This window comes from Cupressus sempervirens, chromosome 5, assembly GCF_028749045.1.
Source record: "Cupressus sempervirens isolate cs-2001-9-10 chromosome 5, ASM2874904v1, whole genome shotgun sequence".
Taxonomy (NCBI): domain Eukaryota; kingdom Viridiplantae; phylum Streptophyta; class Pinopsida; order Cupressales; family Cupressaceae; genus Cupressus; species Cupressus sempervirens.
The window spans coordinates 100,528,425-100,555,398 of NC_143122.1; positions in this window are offsets into that span (position 1 = coordinate 100,528,425).

A 26,974-nucleotide genomic window follows, 5' to 3' on the forward strand; every position below is an offset into this window, starting at 1 on the left:
ATATGTTTTAACCATTTTCTTATAGGTATGGAGCCTCAAAGTTAGCCCGCATGGACAATACCCCTCTCAAGGAACCCATGAATTTGGTACATTGATGATGGTGTTATGCCTAAATGTTTCATGAAGTATGAATCCCAGTGATCCCCATGACATATTGTCATCAACATGAGTGTTTATCTTTGTGGTAACAACCATGTTTTTGATATGTGTGTGCATGTATGGTGTGACTACAATTGTACAACATACAAATAAAAAACCAAGATAACAGAAGAATGGAATTTGAACTCCAAAAACCTATATAATTCTAGAGTGATTGCAAAGAAACTTGGTCAGTATTGCTACAAAACAAGAGTCTGCAGCCTAGTCGATACAACTAGTATCTTGTGATCAATACACTAATTATTTATATGGGAACCTAATCATACTAGCTATTTAGGTAAGGACCTAGGTCCCCAATTGAAAAGCTAGGTTGTCCAGAGCATACCTATTGTTTATAGTTAGTAAGTTTCTATATCCTCTAATTAAGTGAATTTTTTGGCTTTTTAGACCCTAGTTCTAGGACTTTTGTAAGAGTATTTGTTCTAATTCTAAGCAAAATGTGTATGTTGGATAACAAGAGTATCATAAATTTGGAAGTTTATCTCGATGGACAATTCACAAGAAGGAATTTGGTACATTTATTTACTGACTAGTGTCTTGTTAATATTGTCATCAGTTGAGACTATTATTTATATATCCTCTGGAGATGTAATACTGTCATGCTTCTGGCTACACATACAAATAGGAAGTTTAAAATACTGTCGAAGCATTTAGCACACACTACTATCAAATCAGCTTGGTGATAAGTATGTTACAACTTTATTGAAACTTCTTGAAAGATGTTTGGTATCATTCTTTAGTGATTCCTAATTATGTATTGAGGCAATAGTTAGAGTGTTTTAATTTCAACCTTTTTAAATATCCCTAGGCTAATAGTTCTAATTGGTTGACTATCATGTTCATAATTCTACCACATTCAATATGGTAGCTAAATCAAGACATCAATCCTTGACTAGAGCAATGGAGAGAAACCCTAAGAGGACTACCAAGCAAAAGGAAAATGCCCAAGGCCCTAGCCCTAAGAAACCTAAGGTCACAGAGAACATAAAGCCAAAGAAAGACAAGAAAGCAAACAAAGATGAAAAAACAAGAAGAGCCTACTACTATGGTCAATCCTGAGGAACCACAAACAGATAACGAAATGGAAATCTAATGTCAAAGGGATAACTGAATGGATAGAACATGATGCGAAGTTGGATCAAACTTAAAAATACTATTAGAGGTATAATGAAGATGATCAAGGTATGAATGAGAAATATGTTATCAAATATCTATTGAATTTTAAGATAAACTTTGTAGATATCAACAAAAGAATCCTTGATCATGTATTTGACAAGTTAGATGAGAGAAGATTAAGAGCACTAGAGGAAGATAAGAAAATGAGAGAGAAAAAACTATGTGAACTTTGAACACTCATAAATAGTTCTCTTAGTCAACTTTATAAATGATTCCAATTGTCCAATTCTAGATAGAGTCGACATGAAATATCTTCTTCCAATCATTAGGGCTTATTGAATATAATTGAAAGCATAAAATTACCTAGCTAATCTCCAAATACAATAATGTACCTTTGGGTTGTGTCCAAAATGTAGACATTTGGGATTTTCAATGTTCATAAACACACAAACTTTAGAGACATGTCCTCAATAAATTTTAAACATAAGAATTTCAAATGAAACTAGTTGAAACCACAAATTCCCAAGTGACAAAAGCCTTGGAATGGTGAGTCACAATAAAATAACATGTTAGGGTACCCAAAGCATAGGACACATGCCCTAGGCATTAGGATATAGAGTTCTCAAGAACATGACACATCACAAATCCCATACTCTAAGGAGACCTTTCCTAAATCCTTAAGGTGAGAAGTTTCCAAAAAACAAGTTACCTCAATTCATTAAAAAATTGAGATTCTTGTGCTAAATCTAACCCACCTCTATAAGTTCACACTCTAACCCATGTTCCCATACCCTCTTAAAGCTAAGCAACAAAGGTTCTTGGTATTTCAAGGTTTGAGCTAGGAATCCCCATCAAAGTTTTACTAAACATGCAAGCCTTTAAGGGTAAGCTCATGTTAGTGACCTCAAACCTCAAGTCTCAAGATCCCTAATAGGAAAAAATAATTCAATTACTTTGGAAATCTTTGTTTGAGATTCTCATTTCTATAACGATAAATTATTAGACATTGTAAGGGAATCCAAAGAAACACATTTCAAACCACAAGTTCTAAAACCACACCTTTAAGCAAGAAATATTTTATAGTCCTATACTCCAAAATCCTTGTTCAACGTGTAACAACCAAATCAGGCTTCACTCCCAATCTATCTTCTTGCAATTTTTTTTCATAGAGGTTTCCAAAGTTTAGTAAACTACTATTCATTGTCATTATTTGCAAGGAAGAAAAAAGAGTAAAATACTCATCCTCTTCATTATTTATAGCAAAAAAAGAAAGAATAAATTCCCATCCAAGGAACAAAAAAGAGTAAAAACCCAAATTATTCATGATCTATAAGAGAGGAAAAAGGTAAAAACCCATCCAAATTATTGTTTGTAATGAAGAAAAGAAGGGTAAGAACCCTTACAATTCATACTTTTCCAAGGAAAGAAATATGTAAATACCCGTGTGCAGGGAGAGTAATGAATGCAAAATTATAATCTAAAGGAGATTATAAAAATTCTGGATGCACATCTTCATTAACGACTTGGTCAAGCAACTCTATCTATAAAATGCATTGAAAACTGGAGTCATCATCCTCACTACTATCAAATCTGAAGCATAACGAATCACTCTTTGTTTTTGCTTCTTTGTTCATATAAGATGACCATTTAGAGGCCCACTTCCCATGATCCTATGTTCCATGGCTACACCCTCCTTGCTTTTGTGTAGTGTTACCTAACCTATTCAAGTGTCCAATTATACTTGATATTTGATCCCCATAGAGACTCCTTCTAGAGGTTGCATTGAAGCTATAAAACACTATTGGCATGTAGTCTTGGCCACAAAATGTAGTGTAGGAAATAATTAAGCACACAAGCTATCTTCTGGTCACATAACAATGAAATTAGGGTGGCAAAAATGCAGCCACCAAATTTTCTCATAGACTCCTAATAGGGTCCATCCTCTAACAAGGAACTTATAAATCAGTATATTATCTAGTGGGTATCATCTACACCAGGGTTTTCCCTAGTTAACAAAATATGGTGTTATGAGTTATCCTTGTGCATGGTTATTGTTACTATTCAAAATTACTTTATTACTTTGTTATGTATGGTTTAAAGTAACATATACTATCTAGTTGGTGACTAAAGTTTGTAAATTACTAATTCATGCACCCCCCACCCAGCCCCCACCTCTTAGTAATTCCTATTTCTAACAATTGGTATTAGAGCACAATTACTCAGAAAAGGCTTAATAGCTTAAGTTGAATGATAGATAAGTTGAATGATAGATACAAAGATTCCAAAGTATATATTGGAAAATTGAAGTATAAGATTGAACATCTCAAATCCAAGCCTAAATCTACTAAATCTAAAACTAGTGATATTGATTATTCAAAGTTAAAGATAGTACAAGATCTTTAAGCATGAATTGAAGATTACAAATCTAAAGTTAACATTGAGGAGCAATCATAGCAACGTTTAATTTGATTTGATGGTTGAGAATACAGATCTTAGAGAAAGTTTAGCGAAGAAGACATCTAAATTTGAAACCTTAAAAGAAGATCATGAAGAACTTCGTATGTACAATACTATTGTGAAAGGTGGATTAACTCAGTGCAAGAAGTAACTTGAGAAGCTTTATTCTAGCAGAGAAAAGCTTGATGATTCTATGTCAATACAAAGACCTACTTATGATAAGACTGGTCTTAGTTATCTATTTAATATGTCTGCAAAGAAGCTTGAGATTATATCTGATCCGAAAGAAAAATATAAATTTGATGATAAGATTAAATCTAGTCAATCTTCTAATAAATCTAAAGAAGTTGGTCAACACAAGGAAGTTGAGATTTTGGATGAACCAAAGCAAGTGGAATCTCCTAAGGAAACTAAATATGAATTTGGAGGTAAGTGCTTTTTATGTAATGAAATAGGTCATATGAAAAGAGGTTGTACAAATAAGTCAATTAATCATGTTAAAGATTTTTAATGTCATAATTGTCATGGTGTGGGTCATAAAGCAGTTGATTGTAGGAAACCTAAATATGATAATGATAGAAGGAATAGTAGAATGTCTAGAAATACTAACCATGAAGATAGAAGAAGATCTAATGAAAGGACATCGAGAGAAGGAAGATCTTTTGAAGAAATAAGACAGATTGTGTGTTATAAGTGTAACAACTTTGGACACATAGCTTAGAATTGTCATGCACCTAATGATCAACAAAATCCTAGACATAAAACTCAAGTATGTTAGTTATGAAATGACTTTAGACATACAACAATCTATTGCAAAATGGATAGGAACTTTGGAGATAGAAGGAACAATGGAAGAAAATTTAGAAATAGAAGGAATAATGGAAGAAATGTTAGAAATGATAGAAGGAACCATGAGAGAAACTCTATAACTAATAAAGACAATGAGGAGAAAATAAATGTAGCCAGCGAACTTTGAGAAGAACTTAATGAAGCATTTGTAAAAGGATTAGACATCTTAAAAGAAAAGCTAGAAGATGATGAGACAGGAAGATCGAAGTCAATTATCAAGTTTGATTTAACTAAGTTGAATTAAGCTTGTTCACAACACCAAAATTTGTAACTTCAATTAGAGGTTGAAGTATGGGTAACAAAGTTGGGAAAAGGTGTATCGAGATAAGTTTAGACTATATCTAAGCTCACTTGTAATTTGGATCTTATCTAAACTTGTTATGAAGGAATTAAGAGCTACTATTATTACAAAGTAAGTTAATTCTATAGTAGAAGATGAAAACTATGTTCTTACTAAGAATTTCATGGAGTGAATTTTTGTGGAGTATTGCCATGATGAGAAGAAGCTATAGTAAACCTTAGGTAGCATTTGATGGTCAAATAGAAGATCTTGAGTAGATATTTGATTTTAAAGTGCAATTAATAGCTTTTTTTGTGTTTGCAAAGTATGCAACTAATGCAAGTTCAAGTTTAAGGAATAAAATGGAGTACGGACTTGATTACCATTTCATTGCAATCAGATCTGAAGCATAGAGCACTAATAAGTGACTTGATAAGGTGATTTCAAAGCAAACCCTCTTTTCAAAGAAAGGTATTTTATCATTTATCTGCAAAATTTATTCAATAAAAGTTCATATTTGTTAGAAGCATGGATATGTTTGTAGTTCATAATGTTGAGAATAAGGAGAGACCAAAATTGAAGGTTGTTTCAATGAAACTTGTAGAAGGAAACCCTAGTTCAACATTATCTATTATGTCAAACAAAGTAGTGTATTTAGAAGATATAGGAAATTATCTTAATAGTAAATTTGAATCTATTGGGAGTGATCATATGAACAAGGATATAGAACTAGTCTTTAATCACAATATGACTATGAAGCCTAGATTTGAACATTTAAGAGAACTAGACCTATTCAAATATCATTTCTATTGAGAATTGGACAAAAATGAGTAGACAAAGATCATATTAATTATAATACATGTGGAAAACTATGGATGGAGGATAGTGTAGTTGATATTTTAGCCAACCTTATTCATGAGGTAACTAGTCTTAGTAAACAAGGCAATGTACCTATAGGAGAGAAATTGGTTAAGAAGAAAGTTGAGAGTTGTACCAAAGTAGTTTATAATGGAAAGGCCATGATGATCAACACTATTAAACAAGATGATGTAAGATTCCTAATTAGAATCATTGCCTACTCCTTATGTGCAAGTTCCTAGATTGATGAATTGTCAATTGGATTCATTTACATAGCCTACAAGATATCTGTCTAGAAGGAACAAGTTAACCTTAGTGAAATACTAAGAATGCAACTTCTTGAGAACCTAGAGAAAATCAAGAGGACTAAGAATGGTGTGTTTACATTTGAGTCACTCATCAATCATTTATTCTTTCATGTGCTTAAGAGATTTCCATATTTATCAGTCATAGAGATTTTGAGTAGTGAGAGGTGTACAATGGAGAAAATCACAAAAGCATATAGAAGGCATCCAACAGATAAAATATTGGATAGTGGGAATTTGATAATGAAAATGTTTTAGAATGAAATGAGATAGAGATTCAGAATCACACCTAAAATTGTAGATAGGTTTAAAGAAGATATTTGTGTTATGGTTTATACAAATTTTATTTATATTCAAGCAGTAAAACCTCAAGAAACATTTCTTGATTGCTCAAGTTATGAATTGACTGATGAAACAACAGTTGGATACATTGATTTATTGTTGAAATTAGAGAAGGACTAAGCTAAGTATAGATTTGGAACCTATTACAAGATTACCCAACTTAGGTCATTAGGCATCCTTGGAGAAAGCATCTCACAAGAAGATATAAACAATAATGAAGAAAGCTTTATTAGAGGTTGGTATGACAAAGACTGAGTCAAAAGTAGTCAGATAGACTATGAAACAAGGTATATTGAATGTGCAACCTTTGTCTATGTCTATTATAGAGACATATTTGGAACAAAGCATTCCTTAGGCAATAGTATCAAATGTACAACCAAGTGAACCGAAGATGAAATCAAAAAGATTAGTGGAAGTTGTGACCACTAAGACAAAAAGGATCAAGTGAAAAGCCACTAGACCATGAAAGAGACAAAAGATATTGTTGATAATTGTTGAGTCTAGTGAAGAAGAACAAGAAGAAGTTAAACAAACAAAAAAGGTAACTACTTCTAAGCAGTTAGTAGGAAAAGCCTGGCAACCCTGGAAGTTGAAGATAGAGAAGATAAATTTAGCTATTGATAATAAAGGAAACTTTGTTTAGATGAAATTTTTTTATGACTTGTATAATTACTTTGAGAAATATTAGACTGATATATCTACTATTAGATACATAATAGCTAACAATCTAAAACTCAGGGATATTGAAGACATGGTAAACTAGAAAGTCTATGACAGACTCATTGAAAAGAAGGCACGAACTTGAGAAGATGACTTATAACTTTGAATGTCTATAATAAGAAAAAAATGCAAGCTAATGATGAAGAGGAAGTCAAGAGATTTTTGAAAAATCTAGCACCTTACTCGAGGAACAAGGTAAGACCATTTCTATTTATGGTGGGTGAGAAAGATAAGTTAAGAAGTGAAACTATAGTAGCTATAAGTTAGATGATGACAGAGTCCAAGGCAACATCTTCACTTGCACCAAAAACCTCAAAAGTATTAGTGAGCAGTGACAGAATGTAGATAGATTAGACCAATGTTACCATTAACATTGATGATACTAACCCATTTGAAAGTTTCAAATAGAATGAAGCTCATACCAAAGATATTGAAGAACAATTGAACCAAATTGAAGAAGAGAAGAGGTTATTAGCGGAAGAGAAAAGGAAAATAGAAGAGACCAAGAAAAAATTAATTGAAGGAAAAATGAAAAGGAAAATAGAGGAAGACAAGAAGAAGAGATTAGAGGAGGAAGAAAAGAAAGAAAAAGAAATAAAGGAATGAGAGGAGAAAGAGAAAAAATAGAGAAGGGTCAAACAGGCCACTGAAAAGAAGCAAAGGGAAGATGACACTAAACCTTCTAGTTCATCTACTCCACTTTCACTTGTTAGGTTGACAACCGATGATGATGATCAAAATGACTTGATCTCATCTTTGTCAAAACTTATTGAAAAGAATAGAACAGTGAAGAGCCTGTAGAGAACCTTGATGGAGGTTACTGACAGATTAAATAGTACTTTGACACTACAAAATATAGAGGTAGATTCTAAATAGAGGGCACATGTAGTGCTAAAATATTTTGATGAAGAATTCACTAATTTGTTGAATGTTGTAGAAACAAAAGCATAGATCTCACATAATGCTAACTTGTTTAGCACTATTTGTCAAAATATTAGGAAAAATTTGATAAGTCTTGATACTTGTATCAAGGCACTCTAGAAGTGTCAATAGGATGACAAGGTATTGTACATTTTAATTGTACCTTACCTTGCAAGTTTACTAAGGAAATTGATAGTGTGATTGAAGGAAAGATGAGTGAGCTAGAGGCTCTATGTAGCTAGTTACAACATCCTTCTAGTAAAATTGATTATTTTGAAGGACAAGTGTCTAGTATTCATTGTGATATCAAGAAACTAGAACTTCAAAAGGACTAAATTTTGAGGAGGGTATTAGATTTTAGAGAGTCTATTTCTCTAAAAATATCTATTGTTGAGAAATATTTGGAGGAATGTATTAAGGCCAAGGACACTTATTCTAACTTTTTATACTCCGACCTTAATGCAGTTGAAATTGCATCATATGCCTTGTGTGCAATTCTCACCTTTGCTAAATCAGCCAAGGATATGTGGACTATAGGTATGAACAATCTTAAGGAAAGTTTTGATGATTGCATGAAGATACTATCAGCTCAAGGAAGAAGAACAACATTTTTGACAACAATTTTTGATAGTTTTTGACATTCTAACCTTTGTCATTGATGTCAAAGTGGGAGAAAATGCATACGAAAATTGTAAATCAGGTAAAGAGAAGATAAAATTATAAATTATGAAATCATATTGTAAGGGGGGGCATATGTAAGATGGACAAGTTGTAATAGATGTAATGTTACTATATATTTTTTTAAAGTTTTTGATACTTAGCCAAATTTTCCTATTTTATTGACATCAATGCCAAAGGGAGAGATAGTTGACAATTAGCTAATGAAGATATGTAATTACTATCATTTATGGAAAGACATGATGGACATGCTTATATGAAACTTAAAAAATAAAGATACTTAGATTTTGGTACTCAGAAAATTGTCTAAGTATGAATTTGGTATACAACAATGTATTTCTTAGTAACTTGTTGCTGACATCATATTATGACTAGAGAAGTTAGATGGAGATAGTATACATATTGATGATGACATGTATAGCCTCAGAAGTTAGTACAAACTATATGAAAAATAGATATTCATGTTTTACCAATGAAACATGATAGTGAAATTAAAGGAAAGAAATTATTTAATTTACAAAATAATTACTTGTCTAATTATGGGTGACATCCTAGATGTTTACTCTTAATTTAGAAAATTATATTATGGTCTTAGCTAACCTAGCAACAATTTGTGTAAACGCATGGTATTTATGCAAAGGACATCTTGTAAATTCAAGTGTGTTATCTTTGAGAAGCTGTGTTGAGCAATTGTATGAGAACTTTTGTGAAAATGATATATACAAAGTTTGTGAAGCTATTTTGTGATTTGAGATCAAACAGAGAAAGAATCTTTATTTTAGAAGTCTGATTACTTGTTTGGGTAGTGCGCTCTTCTTGTAATTGGAAGTGCATGTTTCAACAGTGGGCTCATCTTGCATCTACTATACTACAACTCCTAACAGGGTTAGAATATCCTAATAGTGACTTTCTATACTAAATGTTCTCATTGACTCCTAATAGGGTACATCCTCTAATAAGAAACTTCTACATTAATATATTATCTAGTGTATATCATCCACACCAGGGTTTTTGCTTGGCCAAGGTTTCCCTAGTTAACAAAATATGGTGTTATAGTTATCTTTGTGCATGGTTACTATTATAGTTCAACATTATTTTATTACTTTTTTATGAATGGTTTAAAGTAACATTTAATATCTAGTTGGTGACTAAAGTTTGTAAATTACTTATTCACCCCCCCTCTCAGCAATTCCTATTTCTAATATTGTAGTTTCCAAAAATCTCCCTCTTTGGTATTGATGGTAACATCTCTAGTTACCATGCAAATGAAAAAGACATTCTCATGATTTATCAGTAACAACTTCATCTATGATTTGATAAAAATCTTCATTAATATCCTTAGTTTCATTTTGATTCTTATATTACCAACTGTATTGGCTCCCTTTTGTCATAACTCTTCTTGTGATTTAGCATCCAACTCTTATTAGTAGATGGAAATACCCTTAATCATATTCTCCCTATATGGTATCTGCATACACAATCTCCCTTACTCATTCTGATATAGGATGGTAATTGTACATATCTTCTCTCTCTTTGAAAATAATGCCAAAGACATCATCCATTCACATATATCTCCCTCTATATTATTTCATCTTCACCTTGTCACTATTTGACTAACATTTTAAGATCACTTTCCTTTTCATCTTTACCTTGACTCTTTATAGTTTCATGTGTTTCATGATCCAATCCATCTTTTCACAATCTTTAGGCAACTCCTAAAGTGTGACCTCTTGTATCAATGTGTAAGATATTTTGATCACAACATTTGATGCAATGCAACATCTCTTCTCAGCTTACTTTATATAGGAGACTGACCTCTAACTTACCTCTTAGATACTCTACACACACACACACACACACACACACACACACACACACACACACACACACACACACACACACACACACACACACACACACACACACACACATATATATATAGTACTTGTGTTATCACAATATATCAGAATAGGTTCAGTAATCTCTTCCTTCATACCTTTTAACAATTTCTTGATCTACACAATATTTGAACAATTGACTATTGCAACAATATATTCAACCTCTCTTATGGACTAAGAAATATAATTTTTTTTCTTGTTCATCAATGAAATTGGTCTCTTGCATAAAATGCCTCCACTTATACTTTTTCTATCATCAATGTTTCCAGCCCAATCAATATTTGTGTAAACTTTTAACTCAAACTTTTCACTATTTTTGTACCATAATCCATAGTCTTCTATTCCTTTCAGATATGTCAGTATCCTCTTCACAGCCATCATGTGATTTTCTCTAAGATTAGTAGAAATAATAGCAAAAATACCAACTGCTAATGCAATGTCAAGTCTTCTATGTAAAAAATATTATAATTTTCAAATCATAGACCTATATAATTTGGATTTGCTTCAATAGAATCATCACTCTTTGAAAGTTTGTGACCAATAACCATAGGTGTTCCAACTAGTCTTGAGTCCTCCATTTCAAAAGTCTTCAATATATCTTTGATATACTTTGATTGAGTAATGTTAATACTCTTCATCTGATAAACTCATAAATAAAAAAAGAACTTGATCTCTCCAAAAATTGACATCTCAAATTCTTTATTCATCTCATTAGCAAATGACTTACAAAACATATAATGTCCTCCAAATATGATATCATCAACAAAAATTTCAGCTAGCAATATCTTGTTTTCAGATCCACTTTTCAAGTACATATTTTATTGTCATTAGTTCTTGCAAAACCAATTTTCACTAGATAATTGTGTAACCTTTCATACCAAGCTCTAGGGGATTTATTTAGACCATATAATGCTTTGTCTAGTTTGCATACCATATTCCTCTTGCTAGGATCAACAAATCCTTTAGGTTGATCATGTAGACTTTTTCTTCCTCTAAGATTCCATTAAAAAATGTAGATTTGACATCCATTAGGCATACCTTGAATCCTTTGTAAGAAAAATATTCAAGAAAAGTTATTAGTCCTTCCAAACTTGCAACTAGGGAAAATGTCTCATCATAGTCAATTCCTTTCTCTTGTGCATATCCCTTACAAACTAGTCTTGCCTTGTTCCTTGTGAATTCACCTTTTTCATTTAGCTTGTTTCTGAATACCCAATTTGTTCCAATCAAATTATTTTCTTTTGGCCTGGGTACCAATGTCCATGTCTTGTTCTTCTCTATTTGATAAATTCCCTCATTTATTACCTTAATCAAATATTCATTCTCCACAGTATTTTTTCATGATTTATGTTCAACCTCACAAAATAAATATGTATCATTCTTCAACTTACTTCTTGTCACAAATCTTGAATATTTATTTCCAACTATTTGGTCTATTGTATACATCCTCCTTACATACTTTGCTAAGATAGGTTCACGTATTCTTTCTTCTTCATGTACCTCAGTTGATTTTGTTTATTCATTTTCTTTAGGTATCTTAGGCTACAACTTAGCATGGTATGTCTAATTCTTTGTTTTGTCTCTTTGATGTTCAACTTCTTCTATTTGATACTTGGCTCCTACAACTTGATGCTCAAAAAAGATCTTATGTTGAACCTCGAAAATGAATTGCTATTAATGTTTGACAACCTCTTTCTGTGGCTTATGTCAAGCACTTGGTCCTTCTTCATATATATATATATAGACAAAATTTATATAATCTTTAGGTTCATTCTTGCATTCCTCTTCATTATTTTCTAAAAATTTATCAACTCTAAGATTTGCATTTTCCTCAATTTTGTTGGTGTTAGTATTAAAACACTGATATGCCATGATTTTAGTGGAATATCCTAGGAATATACCTTCACCACTCTTTGCATCAAGTTTATCTTTCCTTGCATCTTCCAATACGTAACATTTACTTCCAAAAAGTTCAAAATAATTAACATTAGGTACTAGTGCAAGAGCACCCACAATGAATCCAAACCTTGTAGACCAAGTCACAAACCTTGGATCCAAATATCAAACCTCATATCTCAAAATAAATCTTTAGAAAGATTAATCAAATAGGCATCTAGACCAAGTTGTATGACTTAGTTCCAAGATTGGCATTGTTATAAGGCCTCGGTCAACTATGGTCAAAGCACCTAGAATCTTAGGATTTATGATTATTTCATGTTTTTTCATATTTAGGACCTATTTGGGTCATTAGATTTAAGTTTTCATGACTTTTTCTTATAAAGCGGAAAAGGTGCAAAAAATGCAAAATTGCTTGAAAAGTTGTCAAGCAACTTTTAAACAACCTTTTGCAAATCAAAGAAAAAACTTCCCCAATGGCCATAAAATTTTTGAAATTTTGTTATAACTATTGGAAGGCCTATAATGAGCCCTTTTAGCTGGGTGATAGGTAGAGATAATGTATTTTCAACTTTCAATCAATAAAGATGCCCTATTTCTATTGTAAACAACCTGTTGTCCCATGTTTCGCATATTCATACAGATCCATCCGAAGTTTAGGACCTACATTTTTGGATAGGTGGATAAAATAATTTTCCAATGATTCTAGTTTGAAGTCTTCATCTATCCCTTAACTCAAGATATTCACATTTTGTGTAAATAGGTCTAAATTTCTTGCTAACTTAGGGTTTTGAAGCATTTTCAAGCACAAAGGAGGATTTCACAATGGAAATTTAATAGGTGTTGGCTCCTGATTCAACAATTTTGAAAATGACCAAGAAACTAGAAAAAGACATCTAAGGCTAACAACTTCCTATGATGAATGCACCTGATTGCAATCTTGGGCCAACTATAAGGCATAACTCCTTCACTTCAGGCTTTGCAAGACCTAGGCGGGTTAACCTTGAGGTTTTGATGAATGGTACCAGTGTATTTAAAACATAAATTTGAACCTATTTACTACAAATGAAAACCCTTATATCTCCTAATAACTCATGAAATGACACAAATCTACAGCAGCTAAATGCAAATCTATGAATCTAATAAGTTGAGTGAGGGTTAATTCTTTTCAGCCCACTACAAAACATGAAATATTGAATTTATTTTGAATAAAAGATTTTGTGCAAATAACATTCATATCAGCTTGCATCTGATTTAGTGATCAGTGCCTTATCCATTGAAACATAGAGTTATTACCAGCAGGATGACCTAACTTGTTTGCATTACAATCAAGTTTATCAACTAAAATCCCCAAATCCCATTCTTATGCAATATCCCCTTCATACACCCAAAAATCCTATTAGAATACTAAAGTATTTACTTAACTCCTTGAGTCAAAAGCAACAAAAGATTTGACATACAACTCATCCAAGTTGCCTTAAATCAAATGAACCTTATCCATTTTATCTCAAAGTTAATAGCACATGAAGAATTAGGAGAGAAAATTAGAGAACTCAGATAATTCATGTAAATCCCCTTTTGTATTTATCCTTGGAAAGACCAAATACACAAACTGGCAACACAAAATGAAGCTCAAGATATGTCGCATAATCTAGCATCCATTATCATATCTCAGAAACAATGCATGAAAATGAAATGTGAATTTGCACAGTTGTTGGTGTGTGGTCTTCATTGCTAGAGCTCAACTCAATAAATAGGAAGCAAAACCAATCACATCCATGGTTTCATAGTAGAAAATTGGAACCCTGCTGGTATTACCTAGAGCAAACTTCCAACAACCTTGCAAAAGAGAAGAAGAAAGAAAGATATAGGACGGAAGCAATTCTCGGATTGAATCTGAAACTGACATGTGTAGCCTTAGAATTCTTCCCCAAGAAGATCAAAAGCCTCTCTCTACTTCTCTCTATAAGTCATTATCAAATCCCTTTATTTTACCTCTCAAAAGCATCAAATATCTTAGAAATTTGATTCATCATCATAACTGAGTTTTTTTAATGTTAAAATGAACACAAGGTAAAAGTAAAAATTAGTTCAATATGACTTCAAGAAGCCAATATAACCTCTTCCAGGTTGTTTTTACCACATTCAAGCTTGAAAAAGTCTTCAAATCCACCCTCTAACAAACTTTGATGACTAATGATCAAATTTGACTGTTCTGTTGCCAACGCCCCAGAAAACACAAATTTACCTATAACACAAACTAGTGAAAACCTGTGCATAAACTGACTTCATATTTGGAAAATTTAGATCTTCGTAGTTTCGGTGGTATATTGGAGTGCCTATTTTGGTTAAAAATTGCTCCAGTTATGGCCATTTGAAGTTCAGGCCTCCATTCATAGGTTTGCACATTATTTTGCAAAAATTTAAACTTTCACTAAAGTTTAAACTATACAAAGTTCAAACATTTATTTAAAATGTCATGACTGCACGTGATTCTAAGAAAAAATCTTTAAAAACTAACTTTTTAAAACCTTTTAAAATTTTCCCATAGGTTTCATTCTGGGTCAAACATAGTTTGACCACCATTTCCATGTGTCATCTTATGATTGACTTCCTCTTAGCGACATAGTGACGATCCTCTGATCTACCACGTAGCACAATCTGTTGCATCTCTGAGATTTGTTTGCCACGTCATGACTTGCCTCAAATTTTATGACACATGGCACCTTGTGATTGGTTTGGATTTTACCACATCATTGCTCAGTGATTTTGTCAGTTGTCACTTGTCACATATTAGTTCATCAGAGGATCTACAGGTAGGACCCACGTTGCATTTTGACGCTTGGCTCATGTCTTAAAAGGCACTAACATTACAGATACTCTCACTGCATGCGTTTCTTTATTTAAACACTTCAAAAACTCTCCACATGGGCAATGTGGGATTTCTTAGGTATGTTTGTTCTTCATAATGACACAGTCACACCTGCTTGTTTCTCTATTGTTTGGCCACGTGTTTATATCCTATGTGAGCTTTGCTATTGGCTGGCCCTTTTCAAATCCTCATAGTTTGCTACTCTTTTATGTGTGGATATCTACTATTTTACCTTAAGTCACGTCCCCTTTCTATGACACCTAACTATTTAAGTTGCATCCCTTGCTCCTCTCGGTGGCTTGTTCCTTAAACATGGGTGCTTTGTCATTGACAACATGGACCTCCTTCTAAATTTCTTTCTTCCTTATGCAATGTGTCTTCTATAAATGGCATGGCATCTCCTTATCTATTTCAATTTTTTGCAGAGGCTTCCTATGCTTAGACTACACTTCTTAGCTTTGACGTGAGGGTTTCTTGCTTACAATGTGTGGGATGCTTCTAACTGGTGGCCTTCTTCCTTTATTTGGTTGTTGAATGTCTTCACAATTTGGAAGCTATGACTCCCTTGTCTACTTGCCACTTCTATCTTCATTTAGAACATCTTTGTACCAAACTTTGAGGTGATGCAACTATTTATGTACAACCTTCCACCTAAACCAGCAACCTCTAATACCATTGTCTTGAGAAAGCAACTCCAGCCTGTCATCAATATCGAAAATCACTAATCTGCTTGTCCATGCATATTTTCTTCTTTCTCTTCACTTGTGAATTTTACTGTTCATTCAATTTTTGGTGCATAATTACTTAGATCTCTAACTACTTCAGAATAGGAAAGCAATCTGCATAAGCCATCTGTAACAGGTGGAGAAGTTTCTCTGCCAAGTTGAGTATTGTGGCTTGGGACAACATTATGTCATGTAGAGTTCCTAGAATTTCTTGAACCTTCCTTGAGACTGGGTTGGGTACATTTTCTCAATGATCCTCTACATCCAAGCTATCACGTGTGAGGGCAAATCAATGGAGGCAAGAACCTTTTGGTGCCAATAGCCTTCCAATTGACTTATGTCAAAGGGCTTGATTACATCATTGTAAGATTGTCTGTAGCATATATGAAGTTTATTTTTTTGCCTCCAATGGTAGTTTCACTAAGCACTCCTAATAGTGTTTTTCATTATGTTATGCAAGAGGTGGTATATTTTCAAGAACTTCATTGGTTTTACAAAACCACTGAACATGAATAAACTTCCTTGCTTTTTCATCTTCAAACATATCTTTTAAATAGGCAATATGATGCTCATAGTGTTGTTCACACAACATTTCAACTTCAATATTATAATAAAAAATAAATTTGGTCCCCATGACATTTTACTAATTTAATGAAATTAGTCAAGCCCCAAAGTGGGTCCGGTTAAAAAAAAAAATCGTTTTAAAACATCTGAACCATCAAATTGATCCATTGGTCACCTCATACTGATTTAGAACACATTCAATCATTGAAAAATCATTCAAAAATTATTCCACCATTATTTTACAAACTATCAATTTAATGCCAGAGGTTCCTCTGACTAGCCTTAAAAATTGACCAAAACACCTAATCAGGCTCTGGAATCTAACAAACTGATTCCTTGCTCTACATTCTTGCACTCTGTCAAATCTAATCTCATCAAGAATTCCTAGTCAAAAGATATCGACCATTGAAGTTGCCCTTTTAGAACTGCCTACACAAAAACATGTCAACAAACAATAAATTGGGTTCGGATTTGGCTTTGAAAATTAGGTAAACTGATACTTGGGAGAATGAAAACTAGGGCCTTGGTTCTCTGTCATGAGGTGAATATAAATATGTGATTTGGGCTCATGAAAAATAACTGGGTACAAATGGAAAGCGGTCAAAGTGAGCTACTCAGAATTTTGCAGACTAGAAACACTGATAGAAAAGTATTTTTTGCGAATGGAATTGACTTGGGAAAGTGTGCAAATGGATCTATCAAGACCTAAAAATTGGCACACTTGAAGTATTTTTGGAGGAAAACATAGTGGTACAATCCATTAAATCTCATCTATAATGGATATCAAGTTATAACATCCCAAACAGGGGTACCAAACAATCTACATGTGCTAACACTAGTAAAAAGATAAAAATTGCATATGGAATTGCATTTGAAAACTGATCAAATGGATTCATCATAAGCTAAAACTTGAAACATAACAAGTCTTTGATGTCTACAATACAACACAAAAGGAAATTTAGTAGTTTGTACAACTGATCAAAAGTTATAGCATGTCAAACAGGGCTTCCTAGGATTCTAAACTAATTGCATCAGCATGACAATATTAAATGACCAACTTTGAGGGATTGAAAACCTAGTCAAACAGACTTGAAACAACTCAAAATATGAAACATAGGTTCTTGGATATGAAAAATAGACACTCCCAAAGCGGTGAATCACAAAAAATTTCTAGGTGCGAGATATTCAGTTGCAAACACAACCTCCTATCGCTATTTGACACTTTGGTGAAAATGCAGATTTGGAACTAGCTCAAAACAAGACTTCACGAAATGGCTTAGAATGTCAATTTATTATCATGGAACACTTAAACACATTGAATGGAGGGTATTAGAAACATTAAACACCTTAGGGGCCTCAAAGGTCCAGCTGGGTATAATCTCAATAAAAGCATTTATGGGGCTTGATTTTCTCAATGGTACTCAAAATTGGGAAGGCAATTTTGAGTCCCAACAGTGGCTCTATCTGGGGATGCATGCCCCTTGTGGGCATGGAAAGGATTCAAATATCTGGGAGAAGCATACCATTCTCAAAACAACAAAACCTTTCTTGAACAACTTTATTGAAAGCAGGAAACAACTACAACTACTATGTACATGCGATGGCCTCGGGCCACCAAAAAGTTTTCAAAATTTTTTACCTCTGTCATATACCTAATTTTCATTGACATTCTCTTGAGGTAAACTGAAATTCTTATTCCCATTTGTTTCACCCAACACATCAGCACTTTCAATCATTTTGTTAGGCAAAACAAAACTACTATCATTACTTCCATAGTGCATATAAAAATCAGGCATGCTTTCTTCATCTTACTCACTATGAAAAAATGAATCAACATGATCATAACAACTGACATCAAACTAAAACTGATCATTACTGACTAAATCATGGATTCCTTCAACCGAAAACACAATGTGCTCATATTCAACTTCATTCAATGAGTTACATGAATCAGATCGTAAGTCACCTTGTGCCTTCGGATATGAAGAGTGTATAAACTCTGATTTCTCCTCATTTGCAACATCAGTACACCATACATTAGATTGAATATATGCTACATTTTCTTCATATTCCAACAAATGATTAGATCCCAAATCACAAGAGTTATCATGAAATTTCCTTCTAACAACATGTTGATCCATATCAATTTCTTCCCCACATAACTCACTAGGATAAACCATTTCATTAGTACTACTTTCCTCAACACATGAGCAATCTAAATGTATCTCATCCTTATGAAAACAAGAAAACCATGAACCAGCAACATACCTTATCTCTACATCTTCATTCTCAACATAGAAGTCGTCATGTGTATTGATGTACATACACATACACCTCCCAAACTTGACATATCATGTTCTAAAAATATATCCTCTTCAGCATCAAATTTAGGAGAACTGACTTCACTATATGAAAATGAAAAATGTGGCAAAAAACAAGCATCCTTAGTTAGATTAGCATACCTTTCAAAATCATGAGCCAACAAATCAGAAATCTCATCAACACTTAACAAGATTTCATTACTAGATTCTTTTCTTTGGCTATGATTATCATCCAGATAGCTTGACACATTTGTAATAACAGACTTGTTAGTAATAGAGAGTAAAAAACCATACTTAGGATCATCCCATAGATCTTCTTCTTTAGACAATACCTCAACAACCAACATTGTAACACATTCACACTTACTACTAGAAGAAATATTATTACTATTGTCACATTGTTCTTCTTCTGTATACTCATCATTGTAAAAAGATGAATCCACATTATGCATGTCATCACACTACTGATTAATATCCTCTAATTCATAAAATTGAGACTCTTCATCTTTAACATCATTTTCAATGGACTTATTGCACTTGTTAACATTAAACTCATTAGCCTTCAAATCACTTTCAACCTCCATGATAAAATCTTGGATTTCATAAATCTTATCTAATCTTATCTTGGCTGGCCAATCAACTGAATTTGGCATAAAAAATTCTAAGAGTACCACTGGCCATGAAGACTCCTTAGGTCTGAAAAACTCATCAAGATTCATAACTACTGATTTGAACTTCATGTAAGTTTGAAATCCACTAAGACCCTTAACATCACCAATTGTATTTCTTAACATTAAGAAAATCTTATCATGAATATTTCTTTTCAATCTAGCAATATTTGCATGAACACTTTCAAGAGTTGGTATATCATTTTCAGATCTAAACTCAAAATCCATCTCTTGGAATTTTAAAACTCCTATCTTTGTTTTCCTAGTGCTAAATCCACTAGATGGAAGCATCCATTTCTACCATTTAGCTTTCATGAATGACAAAGACATGAAAACTAACATACCTTTATGTGTTGCTGTCTGAAACCTTAGATCTACTGATTGGCATAGGGTGCAAATATGAAATCCTTCACACTGTAGATAAAGTCCTTTGTAGAGTCACTACCTCCTTGAAGAGGAAAATGAAATCACAATAGTGATTCACCTTTTGAAATGAATTTCTTCAGTAGATACAAGCAACCACATAAACCATTAATCAAGAAACTTATAATTTCTCTTTCCCAACAAATTAGATCTACCCAGAAATACTAAAAGCCTCTGCTACTAAGACAAAACATGCACTGGTACAGATTTACTTCAAAGTCACCACTCACACTTAATGAGAAAAGATTTGAAACAATTTTACCATTTGTAGATTCTGAACCAGACTTTCAATATGGAACTTGTAGATCACTAACACCTTGGAAATAGGATACACTTCATTTTCAGATTCTTGACTCTGATTTCTACATGAACAACTCACAAAACTGAATTGATTGAAGGTATACTCATTTCTCAACACAATTTACAACCAATTCATAACTACTACTATAAGAGAATAAAACATACTAGGGAACATGAAAATATAGTAAGGAAATGGAATGAACACATCACTTACTACTATATAAAAAAATTCTCCATGTCATTCCTTCTATTGTGTTGAATTCCTTTAAATTCTCAAGGTTTGTCTACCATGAATCTCAACACAAGTCCCCAACAGAGTTGCCATTTTTTTGGCTTTTGATTTAATAGTTTTGAAAATGACCAAGAAACTAGGAAAATACATCTAAGGCTAGCAACTTCCTATGATGAATGCACCTGACTGCAATCTTGGGCCAAGTATAAGGCATAACTCCTTCTTCACTTCAGGCTCTGTAAGACCTAGGTGGGTTAACCTTGAGGTTCTAATGAATGGTGCTAGTGCATTTAAAACATAAATCTGAACCTATTTACTGTAGATGAAAACCCTTATATCTCCTAATAACTCATGAAATGACACAGATCTATAACAACTAAATGCAAATATATTAATCTCATAAGTTGAGTGAGGGTTAATTCTTTTCAGCCCACTAAAAAACATGAAGTATTGAATTTATTTTGAATAAAATATTTTGTGCAACTAACATTCATATCAACTTGCATCTGATTTAATGATCAATGCCTTATCCATTGAAACATAGAGCCATTACTAGCAGGATGACCTAACTTGTTTGCATTACAATCAAGTTCATCAATTGAAATCCCCAAATCCCATTCTTATGCAATATCCCCTTCATACACCCAAAAACCCTATCAAAACACTGAAGCATTTACTTAAGTCAAAAGCAACAACAGATCTAACATACAACTCATCCAAGTTTCCTTAAATCAAATGAACCTTATCCATTTAATCTCAAAGTTAATAGCACATGAAGAATTAGGAGATAGAATTACAGAACTCAAATAATTCATGTAAATCTCCTTTTGTATTTATCCTTAGAAAGACCAAATACAAAAACTGGCAACGCAAAATGAAGCTCAAGATATGTCACATAATCTAGCATCCATTATCATATCTCAGAAACAATGCATGAAAATGAAATGCAAATTTGCATAGGTGAGGGTGTGTGGTCTTCACTGCTAGAGCTCAGCTCAATAAACAGGAAGCAAAACCAATCACATCCATGGTTTCATAGTAGAACACTGGAACCCTACTGGTATTATCCAGAGAAAACTACCAACAACCTTGCAAAAAAGAAGAAGAAAGAAAGATATAGGAAGGAAGCGATTCTCGGATTGAATCTACAACTGACATGTGTACCCTTAGAATTCTTTCCCAAGAAGATAAAAAGACTCTCTCTACCTTCTCTCTATAATTGAATATAAAATCCCTTTATTTTACCTCTCAAAGGCATCAAGTATCTTAGAAATTTGATTCATCATCATAACTGATTTTTTTATATGTTAAAATGAACACGAGGTAAAAGTAAAAATTAGCTCAATATGACTTCAAGAAGCCAATATAACCTCTTCTAGGTTGTTTTTACCACATTTAGGCTTGAAAAAGTCTTCAAATCCGTCCTCTAACAAAATCTATTGACTAATGATCAAATTTGCCTGTTCTATTGCCAATGCCCCAGAAAACACATATTGACCTATAACATGAATTGGTGAAGACCTATGCACAAACTGACTTCATATTTGGAAAATTTGAATCTTCTTGGTTTCGATGGTATATTGGAGTGCCCATTTTGGTTAAAAATTGCTTTAGTAATGGCTATTTGAAGTTCAGGCCTCCATTCACAAGTTTGCACATTATTTTGCAAAAAATTAAACTTTCACTAAAGTTTAAACTATACAAAGTTCAAACATTTATTTAAAATGTCATGATTCCACATGATTCTGAGAAAAAATCTTAAAAAAAAAAACTTTTTCAAACCTTTTGAAAATTTCCCATAGGTTTCATTCCGGGTCAAACATAGTTTGACCACCATTACCACGTGTCATCTTATGATTGGTTTGAGCTTGTATAACTAGATGCCACATGTCACCACATTATTGGTCCTACTCGCCACCATATCATCACACCACTTCGATGCCATGTCATACTTGCTATGTCGCTATACTAACAAGTGAGCAACTTCCTCTTAGTGACATAGCGATGACCCTTCGATCTACCACGTGGCACAATCTGGTGCATCTCTAAGATTTTCTCACCACATCACGACTTGCCTCAGATTTTGATCCACATGGAACCTTGTGATTGGTTTTGATTTTACCACATCATTGCTCAGTCATTTTTCAGCTACCACTTGTCACATATTGGTTCGTCAAAGGATCTGTAGGCGGGACCCACATTGCATTTTGACTCTTGCTGAATTTTTTAGAGCTTTTTTGGTAACTCGCTACCTCGCTAGCTGGAAAACCTTGGATTTTCTAGCTAGCAAAGTAGTGATTTTTGGATTTTGGGACTTTTTTGGTCACTTGCTATTGTTGATGTCATCATTTTCATGTTTTGGGTGTTTGTTCAAAATTTTATATTTGACTGCATCCAACTCGTCTACTGGGACCCATGGGGAAACCTTGGCTCATGTCTTAAAAGGAACTAACCTTATAGATACTCTCATCGCATGTGTTTCTTTATTTAAACACTTCAAAAACTCTCCACATGGGCAATGTGCGATTTCTCAGGTATGTGTGTTCTTCATAATGACACAATCACACCCACTTGTTTCTCTATTCTTTGGCCACGTGTTTATATCCTATTTGAGCTTTGCTATTGGGTGGCCCTTTTCAAATCCTCATAGTTCCCTAATCTTATATGTGTGGATCTCTGCTATTTTACCTTAAGTCACATCCCCTTTCTATGATGCCTAACTGTTTAAGTTGCATCCCCTGCTCCTCTCGGCAGATTGTACCTTAAATGTGGATGCTCTGTCATTGACAGAGTGGCCTCCTTCTAAATTTGTCTCTTCCTTATGTGATGTGTCTTCTATAAATGGTGTGGCATCTCCTTATATTTAAATTTTTTGGAGAGGCTTCCTGTGCTCAGATTGTGCCTCTTAGCTTTGACGTGAGGGTTTCTTGCTTAGAATGTGTGGGGTGCTTCTAACTGATGGCCTTCTTCCTTTATTTAGTCATTGGATGTCTTCACAATTTGGAAGCTATGACTCCCTCGTCTGCCTGCCACTTTCATCTTCATTTAGAACATCTTCATACCAAACTTTGAGGTGATGCAACTATTTACCTACGACCTTGCACCTAAACCAACAACCTCTAATACCACTATCTTGAGAAAGCTACTCCAACCTGTCATCAATATCAAAAATCACTGATACTTGTCCATGCATATTTTCTTCTTTCTCTTCACTTGTGCATTATAATGGTCATTCAATGTCTAGTTCATAATTACTTAGATCTCTAAATGCTTTAGAACAGGCAAGCAATCTGCCTAAGCCATCTATAATAGGTGGAGAAGTTTCTCTGCCAAGTTGAGTATTGTGGCTTGGGACAACATTATGTCACGTAGAGTTCCTAGACTTTCTTGAACCCTTCCTTGAGACTGTGTTGGGTACATTTTCTCAGTGATCCTCTACATCCAAGCTATCACTTGTGAGGTCATACCTTGGAGAACTTTGATGAATGGGAAAATCAATGGAGGCAAGAACCTTTTGGTGCCAGTAGCCTTCCAATTGACTTATGTCAAAGGGCTTGATTACATCATTGTCAAATTGTCTATAGCATATATGAAGTTGATTTTTTGCCTCCAACGATAGTTTCACTAAGCACTCCTGATAGTGTATTTCATTATGTTTTGCAGGAGGTAGTATATTTTCAAGAACTTCATTTGTTTTACAAAACCACTGAACACGAACAAACTTACTTTCTTTTGCATCTTCAAGCATATCTTTTAAATGGCAATATGATGTTCACAATGTTGTTCACACAAAATTTCAACTTCAATATTATAATAAAAAGAACATTTTACTCTCCATGACATTTTACTAATTTAATGGAATTAGTCGGGCCCCAAAGTGGGTCTGGCTGAAAACAAAATTTTGTTTTAAAACATCTAAACCATCAAATTGATCCACTGGTCACCTCATACTGATTCAAAACACATTTGATCACTGAACAATCATTCAAAACTTATTCCACCATTATTTTGCAAACTATCAATTTAATTGTAGATAGTACTTTTCCACAATCCACAACACAACTAAGAATATCAATTTAATGCTAGAGGGTCCTTTGAATGGCCTTAAAAACTAACCAAAACACCTGATCGGGCTCTAGAATTTGACACACTGATTCTTTGCTCTACATTCTTGCACTCTGTTGAATCTCATCTCATGAAAAATTCCTAGTCAAAAGATATCAACCATTGAAGCTTCCCTTTTAGAATTGCCTGCACAAAAACATATCAGAAAACAATAAATTGGGTTTGGATTTGGCTTTGAAAATTGGGTAAACTGACACTTGGGAGAATGAAAACTGGGACTTTGGTTCTCTATCATGAGGTGAATATAAATATTAAATTTGGGTTCATGATGAATAACTGGATACAAATGGCAAGCAGTCAAAGTGAGCTACTCAGAATTTTGCAGACTGGAAACACTGATAGAAAAGTATTTTTTGCAAATGGAATTGACTTGGGAAAGTGTGCAAACGGATCTGTCAAGACCTGTAAATTGACAAACTTGAAGAATTTTTGGAGGAGAACATAGTGGTACAATCCATTCAATCTCATCTATCATGGATCTCAAGTTATAACATCTTGAATAGGGGTACCAAATAAGCTGCATGTGCTAACACCAGTAAAAAGATAGAAATTGCATTTGGAATCACATTTGAAAACTGATCAAACGGATTTTTCATAAGCTGAAACTTGAAACATAACAAATGTATGACATCTAAAATATAATAAAAAAGGAAATTTATCATTTTGGTCAACTGGTCAAAAGTTATAGCATGTTAGAAAGGGCTTCCCAGAATTCTGAACTAATTGCATCAGCATGACAATATTAAATGACCAACTTTGAGGGATTCAAAGCCTAGTCAAATAGACTCAGAATGACTCAAAATTTGAAACATAGGTTCTTGTATATGGACACTAGACACTCCAAAAGTGGTCAGTCACAAAAAATATCTGGGTTTGTGATATTCAGTTGCAAACACAGCCTCCTATCGCTATTTGACACTGGTGAAAATGTAGATTTGGAACTAGCTCAAAACAATATTTCACGAAATGGCTCAAAATGTCAATTTATCATCATGGAAAACTTAAATGCACTAAATGGAGGGTGTTAGAAATATTAAACACCTTAGAGGCCTCAAAGGTACAGCCAGGTACAATCTCAATAAAAGCATTTATGGGGCTTGATTTTCTCAATGGTACTCAAAATTGGGAAGGCAATTTTGAGTGCCAACAAAAAGTTCTACTGAAATCCTATTGTTGGATATGTATTTTAAGATTCAAGTGGTTTTAATTTTTTACTTGCAAGGATCATTGAGAAATTTGATGCCTTAGGCATGCATTTCCCATGTGCATGCTAGGAAAAGGATGCAACATCTTCCACAACTCCAACTAGACTTGACATCAAGGCTTGAAATCAAGTTTGTAACTTTTCTAGAGTTTTCCTCACATTTTCCCATCATTTTTTTTAAATATGGAGTCTTAGAACATGTATTTCCTTTGTAAATGGATGCCTAATTACCCTAGTTGCCTAAGCGAGAAAGTGACCAAGAGCCCATTTGTTTGTTTCATCAAACCTTGGTTACTTAGTATTTTTTTTAAGTCCCCAAAGGGTATCCAAAAATGAATTTTTTTTCCTAGATTCTATGGAGATATTTCCTTTAAAATCTATTTTTCATCAAAAAGGGCTACTAGTCTTTTTGGATGGTTTAAAAAAGCAACTATGTGGAAAACCTTACATAGTTTGGTTTTGACCATTGTTTCATGTCATTGGTGACCTAAATAGAAAATTAACACGTGTTAGAGTCTTCGTTGGCCATTTGAAGAAGATTACGATTGTTTTCCCAATATTGGTCAATTTGTGCAAAGTAAGAAACTTGTGATAGGTTGTCTTATTCATAGGGTTCCCTAGTGATTAGGATTTTCCTTGTTTGGGTGTAGGGTTTTGATAACCTAGTATCATCTTTGTAGCACTTGTAATTGGTGCTTTCACATTTGATTATCTTCACCAAGAGATTTGGTTGAAGGACTTCAGTGAAGAGGGTTTTTTGACCAGTTGATCACCTTGTGATCAGTCCCACTAGGCTCCATTGCATCAAGAGCATAGCCATACCATGGTTTAAATTTTTTTTTATTTGTACCTTTCTTCACTTAAACTTAGTTCAAAGTGTAAATTGCAATACTTACAACTTCTCTCCAGTGCTTTTGTTAAACATTCTTCTCCATCATTAGTGTCCTTGCACAATCCATGATTGATCTATGTTCCTTCTTTCAATAATCTCATTCTATGGTGGGGTCTTAGGTGCACTAATTTGTCTCTTTATTCCTTTTTGATTTCAAAATATATTGAAC